At 32.3% G+C, this 19,028-nt stretch overlaps 1 pseudogene; it reads right to left on the bottom strand.

The window, feature by feature from the left end:
- Positions 1 to 2,859: 2,859 nt before the first annotated feature.
- The window catches only part of LOC149558764 (putative disease resistance protein At1g63350), an 85,698-nt pseudogene continuing 69,529 nt past the window's right edge, over positions 2,860 to 19,028 (bottom strand).

Here is a 19,028-nt window from a genome sequence, read left to right as displayed (position 1 = left end):
ATAATAATCAAAGCTCATTTTTTAAATGCAACTCTAATTTAATTATTATAAAATAAATAATTATAATAAAGCAATATTAAATCTTTAGTATTTTAATATTTTAATTATCTTTTTGTCCAACTTCTTTCTTTAAACTTTTAAATTAAATCTTTTAAACCGAAGTACATATTTAATTAATTTATAATTAATTAAATATCATCATATTTTTATTTCTTTCAAACCAATTTTCTAAATTAAGACTTTTAAATTAAAGTACATATTTAATTAGCTTTTAATTAATTAAATATTTTCATGCTTTAATATTTTCTTTTTAATCAAACAATATTTAATAATACTTAAGATTATATGATTAACCAAAATATTATAATTAAATCATTTACCAAATAAATCACATAGCAAAATCCACATAAAAGCAACATTACCAAAATAGACAAAAATTCAAATTCAAACAACACAAACAAAGATAAACTCATGGGTTTAAAAAGGGTGAAAAGTCAGTTACGAGTCCTCCTTGCAAGACAAGTATTTAGGCTATGGTTGGGATTGGACCTGAACATTATCTCCCCATTCTTACCATTGAGTTATTGTGATAGGGCATGCTCATCCTAGCAATTCAAGGAAGTCGATGCCTGGTACCTACATTTTGCATAAAAGGTGAGTATGTACATGTATATAAATATATCTAAACTAAACAGGCAATGACAGAGAGTGGTACATCGTGTAGATCCCGACTAGCAAGTGGGTACGACTCCCTCCCTTAACCACATCAACCATGACAAAGAGAAAAGTAAAACAAACACGCACACCATACACATGCAAGTATGGGGTAAGTACTATAATAAGTCTTGGGTATAAATCATCACATTCAAACATGAAAACTCATCATTTTCCATCATCCTAAAAGCAACCACATTTATTAACTAAGAACCATTAAAGCCTTATTGATGCACTAGTAATCATAATCAACAATCAACATGTGAAATATAATAAACTAAGCAGTTCTTTGTTGCTATACATGTAATCCAAGTTATGAAATAATGTCATAATTATAAATCCAATCTCCTTGAAACTAACACATGCATGAAATGGGCATAAATGAGTTTGTTAAATATAACAGAAAAACAAACTATGGGTGGGCATTACATGTATCCTCTATCTCATGCACCTAATAAGCAAGAGATACAATACATGAAAATATCAAATGATATTACAAAGTCATGGGCCAAAAACCACTTAAAAACAATGCACATCTTATCTCTAACCTAAAATGCCCCATGTGACATGTAAAAACACATATCACCACATATAAATCTGTTTAACAACTCATTAATGTTAAGCCATGAAGGAAACTCTGTAGTTAAGTGCGCTCAGGCTGGAGTAGTACTGGGATGGGTGACCTCTTGGGAAGTCCCGGTGCTTCACCCCTGTGAGCATCACCTAGATCCAATGAGTGCTAAGTAATCCATTTATTCTCATGAGAGATAGATTCATGTTGAATCACTACTCATGAAACATGGGTCAATGAGTTTGACTCAAAAATCACACCGTTAAATCCTAATAGCAATATCACAATTTAGCTTGCTGTGGAAATTATCTCCTACTTATCAATTGATGAGCTTAAGGGGCTTTCTAATGAATGGTTCATAATGCACCACGCTTGGTGAAGGTTTTGCAAATTGGGTTGCAAGCTTTGGGTTTAACCATGGAGGAAACTTCGTAGTTAAGCACACTCAAGTTGGAGTAGTACTGGGATGGGTGACCTCCCGGGAAGTCTCAGTGCTTCACCCCTGTGAGCATCACCTAGATCTAATGAGTCCTAAGTGGTCCATTTATTCTCATGAGAGATGGATTCATGTTGAATCACTACTCATGAAACATGGGTCAATGAGTTTGACTCAAAAATCACATAGTTGAATCCTAATAGCAATATCACAACTCATTAATGTGTTAAATGCTTTTTTATATATTTCTTACTTCAAGAGATCTAACTTCTAGAGGTCATAATTTTGAATCATGAGTCAACCTCAGAAATTGTTTAAAGATTGGAAATTAAAATGATTGATCTTGTCAAACAAATAGCCCTTTAACTAAATTAGATAAGATATTTGTGGTGTATAGAAAGAGAGGCCAAAGGCAAAGGTTGGTTATAGTGTGGGCACCCAAAATGTTACAATCAACTAACGACCAAAGTGTAAAAAATTAAACATAGAGATTTGAATATGATTTTAAAAAATGGCCTTAATGAATAGGAATGTAAGTTATAGGTTTGCTAAAACAAAAAGATAATAATGACTTTTTGAAAATTTATAAGCTTTATGAATTAATGTGATTAAAAAACTTCAATACATTTGGAGATTTCAAAATGACTAGCTAAAATTGTAGTTGGATATGTATTTAAATTGAAGTGAAGCAATGCTTACATAATTTTGATGGTCTATGTAAAGTTTTATAATTGTACTTCAAAATATTTAATAAATAGATAGATAAGAAGATGAATGATAAAGCTAAAATATACTTTTTGTAGAGAAAATTTAGATAATATTTAAAAACATCTATTTTTCTCATGTTGTAATGAATCCTTGTATCTATATGATGTTATGTAACATTGTTGTTGACTGTTTACCTTCAACCATTCATTATTAAAATTATTTTATTATTATTTTTTAGTCAATAAAGAAATAAAAACCTATTAAATAAACTTTACAGATCAAAACATCTATCCACTATAATCAAATTCTGGTTTTAAAAAAAAATAAAATAAAAAAAATCAATAATCAATATATTAAATAGAATCAACCACAACTCCCACTAGAACACAGGAGGAAGGTAAAGTGATTTCTTTTACTTTACCCAATGATATCATAGAGGCATTCGTTGAGAACAAAACTTCTTTAAATGGGTCGTTACAATTGGAAACTCAAGGAGTTCCTTCACAATTTTATTTTGAAGTGGAATGTCTCGTACAAAAACCATTTCATTAAAGTGCTTTTGGAATGCTTCAGTGTCTACAACAGATACCCTAACTAGTTCTACTTTAGGGTTTCTCTCTGTAAAGTAATTGTCTTCCATTGCATTTAAAACTGTTGAGTAGCCATATACTCTGATCTTCTCTACACTGATCAAATTCCAGTAACATTCTGGCAGAATCTCCAATACTTCACACTTCATTATTGTTAGTATTTTCAGTGAAGAAAGAGCTGTGTCTTCCACCATTGGCACCTGCTGTAGATTTTGTAGCCCCAGCTTAGGAAATGCTCCCCTTTTGCCAAATTCCTCTAGAAACTTCTCAATGCTGGGGCACTCAATAATCTTGAGGTGCTTTATACGAGAAAGTTTGTGCAAGTCTGGAAGTTGCTCCAACATGTCACAGTTGAACAAATTAATGTAGCTCAGATGTTGAAACCTAGAAAATGAAAATTCTATCCGAAGTAATTGAGGACATGTTATAGAGAACTTCCTCAATTTGGACATGGCAGTCATGTCATGGGGTAGACATTCCATATTTGTGAGATCCAGAGTTAGATACTTCATCTGCTCCATCATTCCTAGAATTCCTTCCTGAATTGTCTTGCCATAATTTGCAAGAGACAGCTTTGTAAGTTGTTTTAGGGCGCCCAAATCATTAATTGAAAGTAGATCTCTTGTGCAGCTATTCCATCCTATCTTTGTCCATGCATTTGGGCTACCATATACATTCAGGTATTGAAGAGATTTAAGGCGTGAGATCCCAAATGGCATGGACTAAAGGTGTTCACAAGAACCAAGGTCGAGAACTTGTAAGGAAGTCAACTTAGAAATGCTAGATGGGAGTTGTGTAATGCTAGATTTACAAAGATCTAGTATTTCAAGCTTTCTCAGAGCAGTAATAGAATTGGGCAGCGTTTGGATTGGCACAGAGCGTAGCTTGAGGCAAACTAAATTCTTCAAACACCCAATGTGTTTTGGGAGGGAGCTCAGGGCAGTCCATGACAAATCCAAGACTCTCAGAAGTGCCATACTCTGAATCACTTCTTTTGGAATTTTCTTTAAACCACGATTGCCATTAAGTAGCAGGGATCAGACATGGGGAGCTCGAAATGTCTTGGGAAGTCTAGTCAAACAATTGTTCCTCAACGAAATTTTGATGTGTCTAGACCAGTCATCATCATCTGGGAGCTCTCATAAACCTCTGCCTGTCCGAAAGAAGCATCTCTCTTCTTTCTCAGCGATTTCATGTGCTAAATCGTGCAAAACATCATGCACCCTTAAAATGAGCACACCTCCATCATGATCCTTCAAGAGGGGTTCGATTAGACATCGGTCGACTAACAAATTGAGGTAATTCTTTCCTATTTGATAAGAATCTGGCCCGCCAAGCAACCCTTCTCCAATCTAGTCCTTTGTAGCTGTTGAATAATAGATATCTTCATCTTCCTTGAAAGCAATGAGGCAGAGGAAGCACAATTGCAAGGAAATGCCATAATCGGCCAAGACATCGTAGCTTAATCTCAAGCTCTTATAAAGTGACCCTCCAACATCCTTCTGAAGCCTCTGGAGTACAAATTCCCATTCATCTACTTTAGTGATTCTCGACATTGCCTTTCCAATTACCTTTAGGGCTAATGGAAGGCCCCCACACTTGTTGCAGACACGCCTGGCTGTTTCTCCCTCAATGCCTGTGGGAAAAACTCCACCGTTGTGTGGAAAAGCATGAGAAGAAAAAAATCTCCAACTATCATCCTAGTTCAGATCTTGCATTTGGATGATTGATGGAGCAGGAATACCCAACTACAAGAGCACACTCTTAGTTCTTGATTGGGCAATTATGATGTTGGAGTTGTGGTATGGAGAGTTAGGCACACACAGCTCCTCTAGCAATGATGTTGCACTTGTTTCCCAAACATCATCTAAAAACAGGGCAAATCTGTACTTTGTCATGCTCTGATTCAACCAGGTTTTTACTTGGTCTTCCTCTCCACTCTCCAATCTTTCATTTACTTTAAGGGCTATTTTTTTGACTAGATCTTTTCTAAGAGCATTGAAAGATGGAGTTTGTGAAATAGTAAGCCAAAGCATCAAGTCATTAGTAAACATATTTTATACCTCATCACTGTTGAAGAGTTGTTTGAGTAATAGAGTCTTGCCGGCCCCTCCCTACCCAAGTATGCCAAAATGACACAGATTTTGGGCCTTTTGTGAATGAATCAGCTCCACAAGTCGCTTTGATGTAGAATCTTGTCCAACAATGAGTGCCTCCTCAATATACATCGTGCTTGAAGTGGCCAAAGAAGGCAATGAAAAGATATCTCCAGATGTGCCGGCAAGTCCAGCATTTCCCTTCAAAGAATCCATTCTCTATTTGATCTGTTGAAATCTTTCATTGTAAGCCACATCTTGATGAAGCTAATGTAGAAAAGTGATGCAAGGGCATCCTGCAATTGAAATTATTTCACAGATTTGAGACTTTTCACATCTTTGTGATGATGTAGACATTATCAAGATTTATTTTATAATATGTCGGGTGAAGTCTTAAGTATTTTGATTTAATAAATATTTTGTATTATCATGGAGTTGACATAGTAACATTAGTTGTTTGAATCGGTTGTGGGAAGTTAGAATAAAGTAGTTATATGAACTAGTTATTGGGTCTTGCAAGTTAAATACAATGCAAGGAAATTTGATAGGTGTGTGTGGTAGAGTAAGAGAAGAAGAGAATAGGGGAACTGATGGGAAACAAGAATGTTCAATGTAGTACGCAGTGACAAATAAAATAACATTTCATATTTATGTATGATCATCTCTATGACTGTTCGGCTTTCTCAAATGTTTTCATTTACTTATTTTCATTTTGTTGTTCTTAACCTTGTAATTGGTATTTGAAGTTTACCCTATGTTGCAGCACGTCAAATACAAAGTGGATTGACCATATGATGGGGCTGTGTGTATTCGTAACCCTTATTGTTTGTATTGCAGTTGCAAAAAATTATTTGTGTTTGGAACGGTGCTGCAGTGGCAGAGAAGAGAAACGCTATAGGAGGCAGCATTGTTGAAAATGTAATAGGGAATTTAATGTTATGTTTTAAATGCTTTTAGTTTTTGAAGTTTGTAATAACGTGCTACATGTGGTGGCATACCTAGAGTAGCAGTTCGATAAGCTCTCCAGATATAGCCACCTAGGACCATGTGTGTGGATCTTAAATTAGAATAGTTTTTTTTAGTTCATAGGTGGAGTGTTTAATGATTTTTAGAATCCAATAATAGGTAGTAGGCAGTTTTTGGAATATTCTTGACTTAGAAAATGACTGTCTAATATTGGTAGAAAAAATGTTTTAGATTCTTATCCTTTTTTTGGATAGAAGACATTCTTCTTTTCTAAAATAAGAAGAAAACGTTTCACATCCTTTAATTAGGAAAAGAAAGTTAGTTTTAAAATGTGAGCCAGTCGGCTATGTAAGAGGGGAATTGAATTTGGAGAGATATGGAATGTTTTTCATTTTTTTTCTTTGTGCAAGTTTTTGATGGTCTGAGTTTTGAACGGATTTTTCTTAACTTCTCATTGGAAACAAGTTGATAGTTTGCAGAAGATTAAAAAGTTTTAGTTTTGGGTCGAATTCGATATGTTTGCAGAAAACTAGTCTCAGTGCATGGGTAATATCTCCCAAATGAACCGTTGGATTTTTCTCAAATTTTGATATGTTGTTTGAAACATAGTTACGCAAAATATCAATGGTTAGATTGAGTAAATCTTTTTTAGTTCGAAAGATATTTATGTTTGAGTGAAGGTCTATCTGGAGGCAGCAAGAAGATATTTTGGGGGATTTTATTTTTAAAGTTTTGTTTTGAATCTAATTTTAGTGTGTGATCCTGAAGGTTGTAGATGCCCCTTGAAGCAACTTAGTTGAGTGACTAATTCCTCCTGAGTTTTCCAAGGTGTGGCTCTACATCATTTTTGGTATCAGAGCTTGAGAGTTGCAGGTTGTGAAGTTATATGTTGAATGCCCTTGATCAAGATTCCTCAATAGTGTCAAGCAAGATGATGACCAATGCAGAGTTAGTGAAGAAAGTCGAGGAGCAAGAAGAACTTATCCAAAAAGAAAATAGGGAGTTGAAGGGGATAGTGGCAGAACTAGCTAGTAAATTGGAATATATGCAGAATATAGTTGAGAAGAAAGAAATGAAAGAAGAAATGGAAGAAGAAGAAGGAAAAAGACAAAGCTATAGCCAAAGACATTCTATATTCTGAAAAAAGTGCAAGTGCAAGAATAAGGTATGAAAAGTTATAGTTGATAGTGGTTCCTTTGAAAATATAATCTTAGTAGAAATGGTTGAGAAACTGAATCTTCCAAGAGTACCTCATGATTTACCTTACAGAGCTTATGGGTTAGGAGATGAACAGTGGATTGATGTCTTCGAAAAGTCATATGTTTCTTTTAACATTGGACCATATTTTGATACCATTGAATGTGATATTATGCCTTTAAAAGATTGTCACTTGATTTTGGAAAGAGCATGGCAATATGACAGGTCAACCATATATGATTGTAGAGAGAACACATATACCGTCAACAAGAATGGGAAGAAGATGGTTTTGCTTCCATTGAAGGATGATACAACATGGAAGGAATCAAGAAGTATAGGTCTTATTGATAGGATAGCATTTCCAATGCATGATGAAGTGAAAGAGGAAGTGAAAGAAGTTTTGGTAGAGGCAAATGAAACTACAGAGAAGGCAACCATAAAGAGTGTAGATGTATGTGAAGTTGGTATAAAAATCTCAACAATGATAGATGTAAGTTGTCCTTTGGTAGGGAAAGAACCTAAAGAGCAGAAAGAAGATAAATTGTAGCAAGTAAATGTTGATGAGAAGAATAAAGAGGAAAGCCCTATGGGATTTGAGTGTGATAAAATTATGGTTGGAACAATAATGTGTCCTTTGAAAATAGAGAAGAGTACAATGTTGGAAGGTACTCCTATGGAAAAGATTTTGGAGGCAACTGATGAAGCCTTAAATATGCATAATGAAGAAAAATGTCAAGAGGAATGGCATGAAGATGAAGCTAAGGAATGTGTAACAACAAGTTCTAAAGAAGAATCTAATTTATGGGAAAAATTTGCAGCCATTGTGGGAGAATGGAAAAGGCATGGCGGTAGTATGGAAACTCAGCTTGAAGAAGAAAGGAAAAAGTTCAATACTATTATTGTTCTTGAGCAAAGTTGTAATAAGAAAGAGATATTTGAAAGTGAGATTACTACAAAAGATCAAGATGATGATAAATGTTTAATAAAGGAAGAAGACATAAATACGATTCTTAAGATTCAAGATGTCAAACTGGTTGATAGTCAAGAAGCAGATAAGTTTATGGTTACTATTGATGAAGATAGATATGATGCACATTACATGGTGTATAAGGAAGCTCATATTCAAAAAGAGAACTCAAATAATCTTAATGCTGATGATATGTTTTCTTCTAATAATTTTTATGCAGGGATGCAGATTTCATGTATAGTGAATCATGCTAGAGAATTTTCTGTGACATTTACAGCATTAAAGAATCAAAGCTACAAGGTGGAGAAGTTGGATATTATTTTTGTTTTTCTTGTAGATATGCTCATCCTAGTTCAAATAAATTGGAAAGTTCGAAAGAAGAATGAGATTCATTTCTACAACACATCATCTCAAGAGGACTTGAGATTCATTCTACAAGGGAGTATGTTGCAATGGCAAAGAAGAGAAACGCTATAGGAGGCAACATTGTTGAAAATGTAATAGGGAATTTAATGTTATGTTTTAAATTCTTTTAGTTTTTGAAGTTTGTAATAACGTCCTACATGTGGTGGCATACCTAGAGTAGCAATTTGATAAGCTCTCCAGATATAGCCACCTAGGACCAGGTGTGTGGATCTTAAATTAGAATAGTTTTTTTTAGTTCGTAGGTGGAGTGTTTAATGATTTTTAGAATCCAATAATAGGTAGTAGGCAGTTTTTAGAATATTCTTGACTTAGAAAATGACTGTCTAATATTGGTAGAAAAAACGTTTCAGATTCTTATCCTTTTTTTGGATAGAATACATTCTTCTTTTCTAAAATAAGAAGAAAACGTTTCACATCCTTTAATTAGGAAAAGAAAGTCAGTTTTAAAATGTGAGCCAGTCGGCTATGTAAGAGGGGAATCAAATTTGGAGAGATATGGAATGTTTTCATTTTTTTTCTTTGTGCAAGTTTTCGATGGTCTGAGTTTTGAACGGATTTTTCTTATCTTCTCACTGGAAACAAGTTGATAGTTTGCAGAAGATTAAAAAGTTTTAGTTTTGGGTCGAATTCGGTATGTTTACAGAAAATTAGTCTCAGTGCATGGGTAATATCTCCCAAATGAACCGTTGGATTTCTCTCAAATTTTGATATGTTTTTTGAAACCTAGTTATCCAAAATATCAATAGTTTGATTGAGAAAATATTCTCTGGTTCAAAAGTTATACATGTTTGTTCACGGGTCTATCTAGAGACAGCAAGAAGCAATGTTTTGCAGAAAAATATACTCTGATGCGTGGTCAATATATCAAGTTTGAACTGTTGGATTTCTCTAAAAAATTTATATGTTGTTTAAAACCTAGTTACACAAAATCTCAACGGTTGGATTGAGTAAATATTTTTTGGTTCGAAAGATATTCATGTAGGAGTGTAGGTCTATCTGGAGGCAGCAAGAAGATATTTTGGGGGATTTTATTTTTAAAGTTTTCTTTTGAATCTGATTTTAGTGTGTGATCCTGAAGGTTGTAGATGCCCCTTGAAGCAACTCAGTTGAGTGATTAATTCCTCCTGAGTTTTCCAAGGTGTGGCTCTGCATCAAACGAGATATTCTCATCATGGAGATATCAGAAGATATGAGTATCTTTGTCCAATTATAGTCAGTAATAAAACATTACCACTGCGTTCTCCGCATCAAAAAGTAACTGGGGCTACATCCTTTTCCACATGCTTTAGCAAAATTTCAATGATATTTTTGATCTTTCTGCTCATTGTGTGCCGAGAACAGCGATGAAAGTATGAGGGTACAGTGCAACACTGTGTCAAATCAGATGCTTCCTCAAGAAGATCACTCAATTTGTTCAACTAGTTGTTGATTGTGGAGGGAAAAGGATGCCTCGATGTACTCACTTTCCCAGAGTTTAGAGCCTTCTGATACTCCTGTAATTCCCAGAGTTTAGAGCATATCTTTGCGGGCATTCAACTCTTTCCTGCATCAGACCGCAATGGTGATGTGATGAATAATCTGATCTCTAGGGATGAAACCAGGATCGACCATTTTGGGGCAGCCGAAGAGAAAAATTGAAATTCTATAATGAAATCGATTTTCTCTAAAAGGGGAGATAAATAACAAAATGGGGCTAAAGCTGTAGTCAACAAGCTCGCTAATTGGTTGGCCTGTCTGCAAAACCAGTCTTAAGGTTTCATATGAAATGGATTTAGAAAGATCTTTTAGACAAGAATATTCCTAGGCTAGCTTAGGACATTGGCCATAGATTTTATGCAAACGCCTAAACTGAAGTAATTTTATTCGTAGTTTTCCCTATTTTGCTTTCAATACTCCGAAGTTGTAACTATGATAGGATATTTTAAGAGCAAATTTAGTTCTCTGAATATTTGCTAATAAATTTGATTTTTACTTTACTTTATTTTGTTCTAACAAAGAATAAAGTAATTTTTAACTTTTCTTTCTCTTTTGTATGGAACATTAATACTATTGTAAATATAGTTGTAAATGCTTATGTGATAGAAATAAATTTATATACTAAATTTAATTTGTGTAAATCTAAAATATATAAAATATATCTTTTATTTAGAAGTATGATCTATTAAACTTATAAATGAAATTGAGATAATCACATTTTTTAGAGTTTAGAATTTAAATTTAAATATTTTTAATCTTAAAAAACATTTCAAAGTCTAGAACTTTAGGAAAAGTGGTTTGTATAAATAAAAGTAAAAGGACAATTTAAAATAACTTGAACAAGCTAGAAGAGGAATTGAGACTATAATTTTTCCTTTTCTCTTTTATGTACATAATCTCTATGTTTGATATAAAAAAATCTATGTGCATTTCTATATGAATTAATACTATAATTTTTGTATGATTAATAATCCCATTCTCTTCTATACCAATATTTGATACGACTATGATGTTGTCATCTACTATCCTACAACATACACAAACAATAAAATATAAGATCTAGAACAAGACCCATAGTTACCAACTTTGAGGGACTTCACTACTAGGAAAGAGGATCTAATAGTTGAGCACCGTAACTTGTTGCTTCTCAAAATCCTATATGGAAATTAAAAATCACAAATTTTCTTATAGTATTTTACTTGACAATTCCCTTGCTTATAATTAAGGTTTTCAAGCCACATCATAAAAAATGATGCCACAACAACATGACTTTTGCCAAAGTGTCCAAAACAGAGCCCTCCATTCCCTTGAAAAGAAGGGAGATCAATCGTAGTGCATTAGGGAACCCCATTGTTGTGCAGAAAATTGCTATCACAACCACTAGAATGAGTTCCAAGTACTAGGTCATCTCCCTTAATTGAGAGTTATTTTTAGCTATAAAAAGGCACGCAATAATAAATTCTTATTAAATTTCATGATTTTGACTTTCTCTTATGTAGAGCCAATCCCACATAAGTCAAATGTAATAATTAACAAAACATAATATTTTCTTAAGCATATCATTCAAAGATTTAAGCATAGGACCAATTTTAATTTATCGTAAGTAAATTGGTGAACTCTCTACTAAAATTCCATCCATTGGAAGGAAATAATAAATGACCTATTTTACAATTAATTGCAAGTCACCAAAGCCCTTAACTCCTAAATTTTCCATTAGCTGCTATTTTAAATTGGATATTAATGCCACTTATCCCTAATGTTGTTTGTATAAGAGAAGCAAATGTTGCATTTTTTCTTCTTAATGGAATCATCTTAAAGGGTCATCAAAATAATTCTATTACATGATTATGGTAGAATAAAGATCCATCAAATTATAAGTTATTGGTGTATTTTTAATCCAATGAAAGACATATTCCTCTATAAATTATGTGGTTAAAGATGTTTGTCTAGAATTGCATATGTTGCTAAGTAGTACATTATGAATCAAATAAAGCTCAATATGGAGCATGAGCCACTTTTCCTTCTATCAATAAGGGTTGCCTTAGACAATAATCATTTGAATGGATCAATTTTGGCAACAAGATGAGTAGTAGCATTAAGCATACAATGCTAGATAATTTTTAGGCCAAATAATATTATCACAACATTTTTCTCCATGGATGAGTTGTTCAAGCTACATCTCCCTAATGTCTTGCTTGGGTAATAGATGACATTCTCTCTTCGTTGATCATCGTTCTATGATAAGATGACACATAAGCCATGTTGCATAATTGAGTTGTAGATAAACATAAAGATGCTCATTTTTTAAACACCTACAACTAATAGGGCCTATATAATTGTCTCCCATCTATTTAAAATTGCCTTTAGACAATTTCTTGAAATCTATTGCTTAAATATCATTAACATGCACATAGTCATACTTCAACTTATCTTGACAATTTGTCTTATTCACTTAATCAAATCAAGCCACTTTCTTATATTGATTGTATTTGAATTACTAGTTTATACCGCTCTAAAATAAGAAATGGTCTTCTTACTATATTTACATTTAGCTCATTAATAGTAAAAATTAATCACAAAATATACAATTATTATTGTTGAATAGACGAAATCATCCTTTATGAGTTGATTAAACCATGCTTATGATTGCCAAAAAAATTTATTGTAAATATTATGTATGTATTCATATGTTTGGCTTAAATAAGTACCACTCTATCTAGTAAAGAATATAAATGGTATTCTTAAAGGTAGTTCAATAATAGAGGAAATTATTATTTTGCATTGGTAGTCTAAAAATCTCTTTTCTTAAGAGAAGTGTATTAATGACCACAATAGTTAACTTCGTGTACCCACATATCTTAAATGATACATTAGATTTCAATAATTTTTAATGTTGCCTCTCTATGCAACTTAATTGCTTAAAGTTATTGTTCTGGCTTCTAAGTAGTAATGACACATGGTGTGTATCTATTAAGCGCACAAGGGTTAAAATATAGTCATTTCAAATTTCCATACAATACCTCCTTAAAGATGTCTAATAACTTGTGCGCTACAACCATCTAAAAAATTATTGATACTTATAATAATGTCCTAATAGCTTATCAAAAAAATAAAAAAAATCTAACTAATGAAAATACAAATGAACAACTATCATACATGATATATTAATTAACAGACCTTTAATTGTTATTTTATGATTTCTTTGAAATCGATAATTAAAAAATAAAAAGATTAAATAAAAATAAAAATAATTAATAATTGAAATGTGAACACAATAATACTCTTCACTTATTAAAAATTGCTCGAGAGATCCCATTTGAACATGGGAATGGGAATAATTAATGAGTAGGAAATAATGCACCTTAACGTTGCACATGGTGTTTCAATTTCATATTGAACGCTATCATATGAAATTTAATTATTCCACCCAAAAGTCATCACATCTGCAACCAAATTTCACACACTATGGAATTTTAAAACTCATCAGTATTACATTGGAGTCTCTCGTATGGAAAGTTTTCCCCAAAATATGTGCATAGCATGAAGGGTAGGAAACATGAAATGCTACTACTTTTTGATTGGTTTTGAATTACTTTGAGGTATTTTTTCAATGCGAGTGTAGTGTGTAATTTATGTATATTTTAATTGAATTTAAGTTTTATGTTTTCTAGTTTTGATTAACATTTTTTATAAATTATTTAAAATTAACATTACTTTATATTTTTGTTTTAAATTATTTTTAATAAATTGTATAAAGATAGATTTTTTAATACTTAAATAATGAAATATAGATTATAAATTTTAAAATTAATTATTTATAAAAAATTATGTTATAATCTTGAAAAATTTATATGGAGTTTAGATTTTAAATTTTATTACTATAGTTATGAATATGATGATTCATCTTATAATGGTGGTTTTAACCTTACATAGAACACAATTCATGTTTCTATTTATCAAGGTTTTTTAGATGTAAATTTGATAGCAAAGTTATGAATGAGATTTAAGTGTCCATTATAAAAAATCGTCAATTTACTACATAAATCTAACATACTCTTTTCTTTCAGTTTTATATTGTTAAATGCTTGCTTTTAGACAACTACTTGTGTGTGATTGAGCCTCATGTCTCATGTTTCAACTTTGTGTGTGCTATGTCTTATGGTTTTAATTAACCCCTTATTGTCGTGTTCCTAATGAACTTGCATTGGACTTCCAACATATGTTTGAGGGTGATTTTAGAACCTCTTCAGTTTGAGATCTTGCATACTAAAATTCAAACATCACATAGAAGAGAATAAGGAAATTTAAGTTGCAAAAGAATAATGTTGCATTTATAAGCACTATACTTGTGCATATGATTGAGAATTTAGATAATTCATAGTTTAATGTGTGTCGTGTGTACTTCCTCATGTGTTTGTATTCTATTATATGGTTATTTTGACCTAAGGGACACTTTGATTGCTATTACACATTTATTTGCATATTGAGATGATTTGATGCAGCATATTCATTGTTTTGATTACCAATATCATAGATGCTAGATGTTAGATGCTATTTCTATTTAGTTTGATCATATTTGCATGATGATGCCAATGATGTGACTTGATGCTTTATGATTATGCCTAGTTTATTTTATATTTAGACTTGGACTATGATTTATACCTTATCGGATGGATGCTACTGGATTCATTTATGGTGTGCTTCTATATAGTGGATATCTGTCTTTTACCTTTAGTAAATATATGCTCAAATGATTAAAATTGATTATTTAAATGCTTTATCATACGATTATTATATTTTTATGTTATATTACACCACTACTATGCATTGTTGCTCATTAACACTAGTATGAAGTGATATTGAAATCATAATCACTTGCTTGTGAGATCTACAAAGTTTCAAATTCTCCTTCATGTGACTATTTTTGTGTTTGTGCTTTGGAAATTTATATATTGAGCATCTTCCCTTGATGTTTTCATATTTACTCAACAAGTACCATGTACATTCATGCTTGTTAAAAAAATTGAGTATATACCTATATCCCTACCAATGACACCAAGAGATACCTTGAACATTCATGTTGAGTCAATGTTATCTTTGTTTGGATGAAATATTTGTAAATTATTGTTATTGTCAACCCTCTAGTAATTAGTAAATCTGAACTCATAATGCATTATGTGATTATACCCATGAGTGTGTGTGCACATTTAGGGTTATGTTATTATCATGAAAAAAGTTAAACAAAATATTAATTTAATTGATTGTTGGAGAATTTTAATTTATTATTTTATTTATCAACTAATTTTCCATAGTTGAATTCTAAATATCCAAAATTATCTTATTTGATTTGGGAAAGGGACCAATCAATCTATTAAGTGATTTAATAGTCTAATCAATAAGTCACTTTAATAAAAGTGCATATATTAGGCATGTGCCGTCTTAAAATAGACACACTTCATTTTGAGACCTTTTAGCCCTCGTTAGTGTGGTCTCTCTCTCTCTCTCTCTCTCTCTCTCTCTCTCTCTCTCTCTCTCTCTCTCTCTCTCTCTCTCTCTCTCTCTCTCTCTCTCATATTTTTCAACATGGTCCTTTAGGTGCCATTTATCACCTTTTTGGCCACATATCTTGATAGTTTTAGTTTTCCCAATTCTTTTGCACCTTCTCTAAGGCCTCCAAGACCCCTTTCTGGGACCCTCCTCAAGAATAGGTCCACCTATTTTGGAAGAGGTGAGTCAACCTCTTCCCTACTTAGGAATTTTGATTATGGGGCTTGAAGTGCCTCGATTTTCCAATTGTTTACTCTTGCTCCCAAGTAAGTAAGATTTTTTTTCGATCTCGAAAACTAGTATAAAAGGAGGTTTGGGCATTTCATTTTCATCCATCAAGCATGCAATGCCCCACCAAGGGATCCAAAGAATTAACCTAGAATTTCACTAAGTTTGGTAACATTTTTTTTTTTACATGAAAGTAAATACCATACATAACTTATTCACAATAACGGAAGCAATAGCAATGTCCATCTGAAAAGTAAACATAACATACATAACAGATTACATTCTTTAAGATCCCTTAACGTTGAATTACATACATGAATCCATCTAGCACAACATCCACATGAAATAATAATGATAAGTCCAATGTTTAAATATTACATTTCAAATTCTCATTCATCCACTGTACATGTCACAGGGTATGAAGGCTTAAAAGAATATACATATGTGAAATAAGGTATATCATCCTATTCTAATCCATGATACATCAAAGACAATCACATGATACACATGATACATCATCATAGATTACATATACATCCATCATAAAGATCAAACATAATTAACTAAGTGCATTGTTCCTCCCAACCGTTAATAGCATCATTAGACCATCGTGGGCCCTAGCCATCCCTCTGTGCGTAACATCCCAAATTACCAAAGAGATCATTGGTAATAACATAGTAGGAATGTCACTCCTAACATATACAACATCATATGTAGAAAGTAATCTAACATGCAAATATAAGCATAAGATAACATCATCTAACATATGCTAATCATCAAATGAAAGGATACATATCCACCATCACGAAGGACGCATTAGCCACAATGTCTCAATGAATCTCCAATGATAAGAGTGGAAAATACACTACCACCTGACCGTGTGGCACCTAAGTGGTCCACTCCCACCGTGCTGAGGAGATAATCTCAAGTCCCAAACAGGCTATTCATAACACATAGCACAAATCTCTATAGTCTAGGAATCCTAAAAGTATACTAACTCAAAGGTTCCAATCATGAAACTGACATCTACTTCCCAGAGGCACACAATTACATGTAGGAACCTACTATGCAAGAGGAAAAGTGTCATCGCATTTATCAGGTACAAGTTACCCTGGCAGTTAGCTAAACTCCACGGGTCCATACTGATCTCATGCGGCCACTAGTATCCTCTCGTACTGACAAGGCATACTATGGAATGCAAGGTCGCAACCATGCGTTCTCACTACTCCCATCCTAGCCTATACAAGCACTCAAGGCATGGGCGAGAACCAAAAATCTTATATTTTTAGGTTCATTCAGTTAGTATTAGGTGTGAATGTTATCACTTATTAATCCAACTTACAATGAGTTACCCTGGCAGCCTCTTAGGGCCCCGACCCCCATTGCAAGCCACTTCCTGTCACTACAGGCAGATATCCTACCCTAATGCTCATGGACTCATAAATCTCAAAATCACAAAAATAATCCATAATGAAATCATCAAATATGCATAAAAGCATCAAATCTCCATGAGCAAACATCCATAAAAAATCATGACCACAATAGCTCTCTATTGGCAACTGAAGCATCACTGATAATCAAAAGTATCCAATGGTTCTCAATAACCAAAATATATCTCAAACATACTGATCGAAGACTCCAAAAATGGTTGAGTCAAACATGTTACAACATGACATCATCAAGAATAAATCCACATCTCAGTCCCATCATGGCCACTAGAAGATAACCAAGGATAACTGATCGATGACCAAAATAATGGTTAAGTCAAGTGTCTCATACATAAGAATTTCAACTATAACAATTAGTAATCACAACCAATACATAGAGCATTCCATCACATAACTATGGTTGGGTTTATAAAGATCGAGATTAAAACATCATTATGACATCACAATCACATAACCCCCTAGCCTCTGGTAGACGTCCTATACTAGTCAACACTAGTCAACCCAAAACCCAAAACAATAGCATAAGGAATACATAATGTAAACACATGCTTTGGTTTTGCTAAGTTTACAACTTGAACTTAAATGCAAAAGTCATGGTTTACATTTCCAAGTTTAGAGAAAAAATTTGAAGGAATATTTTGTACGTTTTTCCATGTATTGTTTTTGGATGGATAAAAGTTCTCCTTTCTAAGTCTAAAATCCAATTTCCAATTACAATATTTTATTGAAATCGTTCCCCACCAATCTTTTAATTAAATTTCATATACTTTATATATTTTATAATTTAAAACTATTAATTAAATCTTAATAGTTAAATTATAAAATTATAAAATTATTCATCATTATAAAAGATGAATTCTTAAATCTTTTATCAAATAATAATAATTTAAATTTATTAATTACATATTTACATATTACATATATACATATATATATATATATATATATATATATATATATTTATATTTAAATATATATATATATATATATATATATACATACATATGTACATATATAAATAATTATTATTATCGCATTTTAAAAAAATGAAATATAAAAATTCGATGGATGACATATATTATAAGTTAAGCGCTTCACATATTACAACCGGCGGTGACCATACTCAATGGTTAATACACTGTCACCACACATAAGCCGTGCGGCCTGCAGCGTCGACACTCTGTCAAGTGTAGGTGCCGTGTGCACGAGTCTGCATACGATGGACAGACGGATTGGTACGTCTGCCCATCCCATGGTCAATACATATAATGTTTAGTTTTATAGCATTTTTCAAAAATGCAAATACAAATCGCAATGTGATTTTGTATATATATATTTTCACTACGATTATTAAATTCGATTCCTCAATTAAATATATACATATGTATGTATATATATATATATATATATATATATATATATATATATATATATATATGTATATACAAATTTTGTGTCACAGCATATAAATAATGCATATATATATATATATATATATATATATATATATATATATATGCAGATAAAAACATACATATACACAATATATATAAATTCTAATTCTCAAAATTTTCTTATAAACTTTTAATCCCAAATTTTTTTCCAATAAATAATCTAATGGGTTTGGCTATGAATTTAAACCCTAGCCCCGTTATTTT

Source organism: Cupressus sempervirens, chromosome 5, assembly GCF_028749045.1.
Source record: "Cupressus sempervirens isolate cs-2001-9-10 chromosome 5, ASM2874904v1, whole genome shotgun sequence".
Lineage (NCBI taxonomy): Eukaryota > Viridiplantae > Streptophyta > Pinopsida > Cupressales > Cupressaceae > Cupressus > Cupressus sempervirens.
The sequence above is the reverse complement of the archived record's forward strand: the minus strand, read 5'-3'. Positions and strand labels throughout refer to the sequence as shown.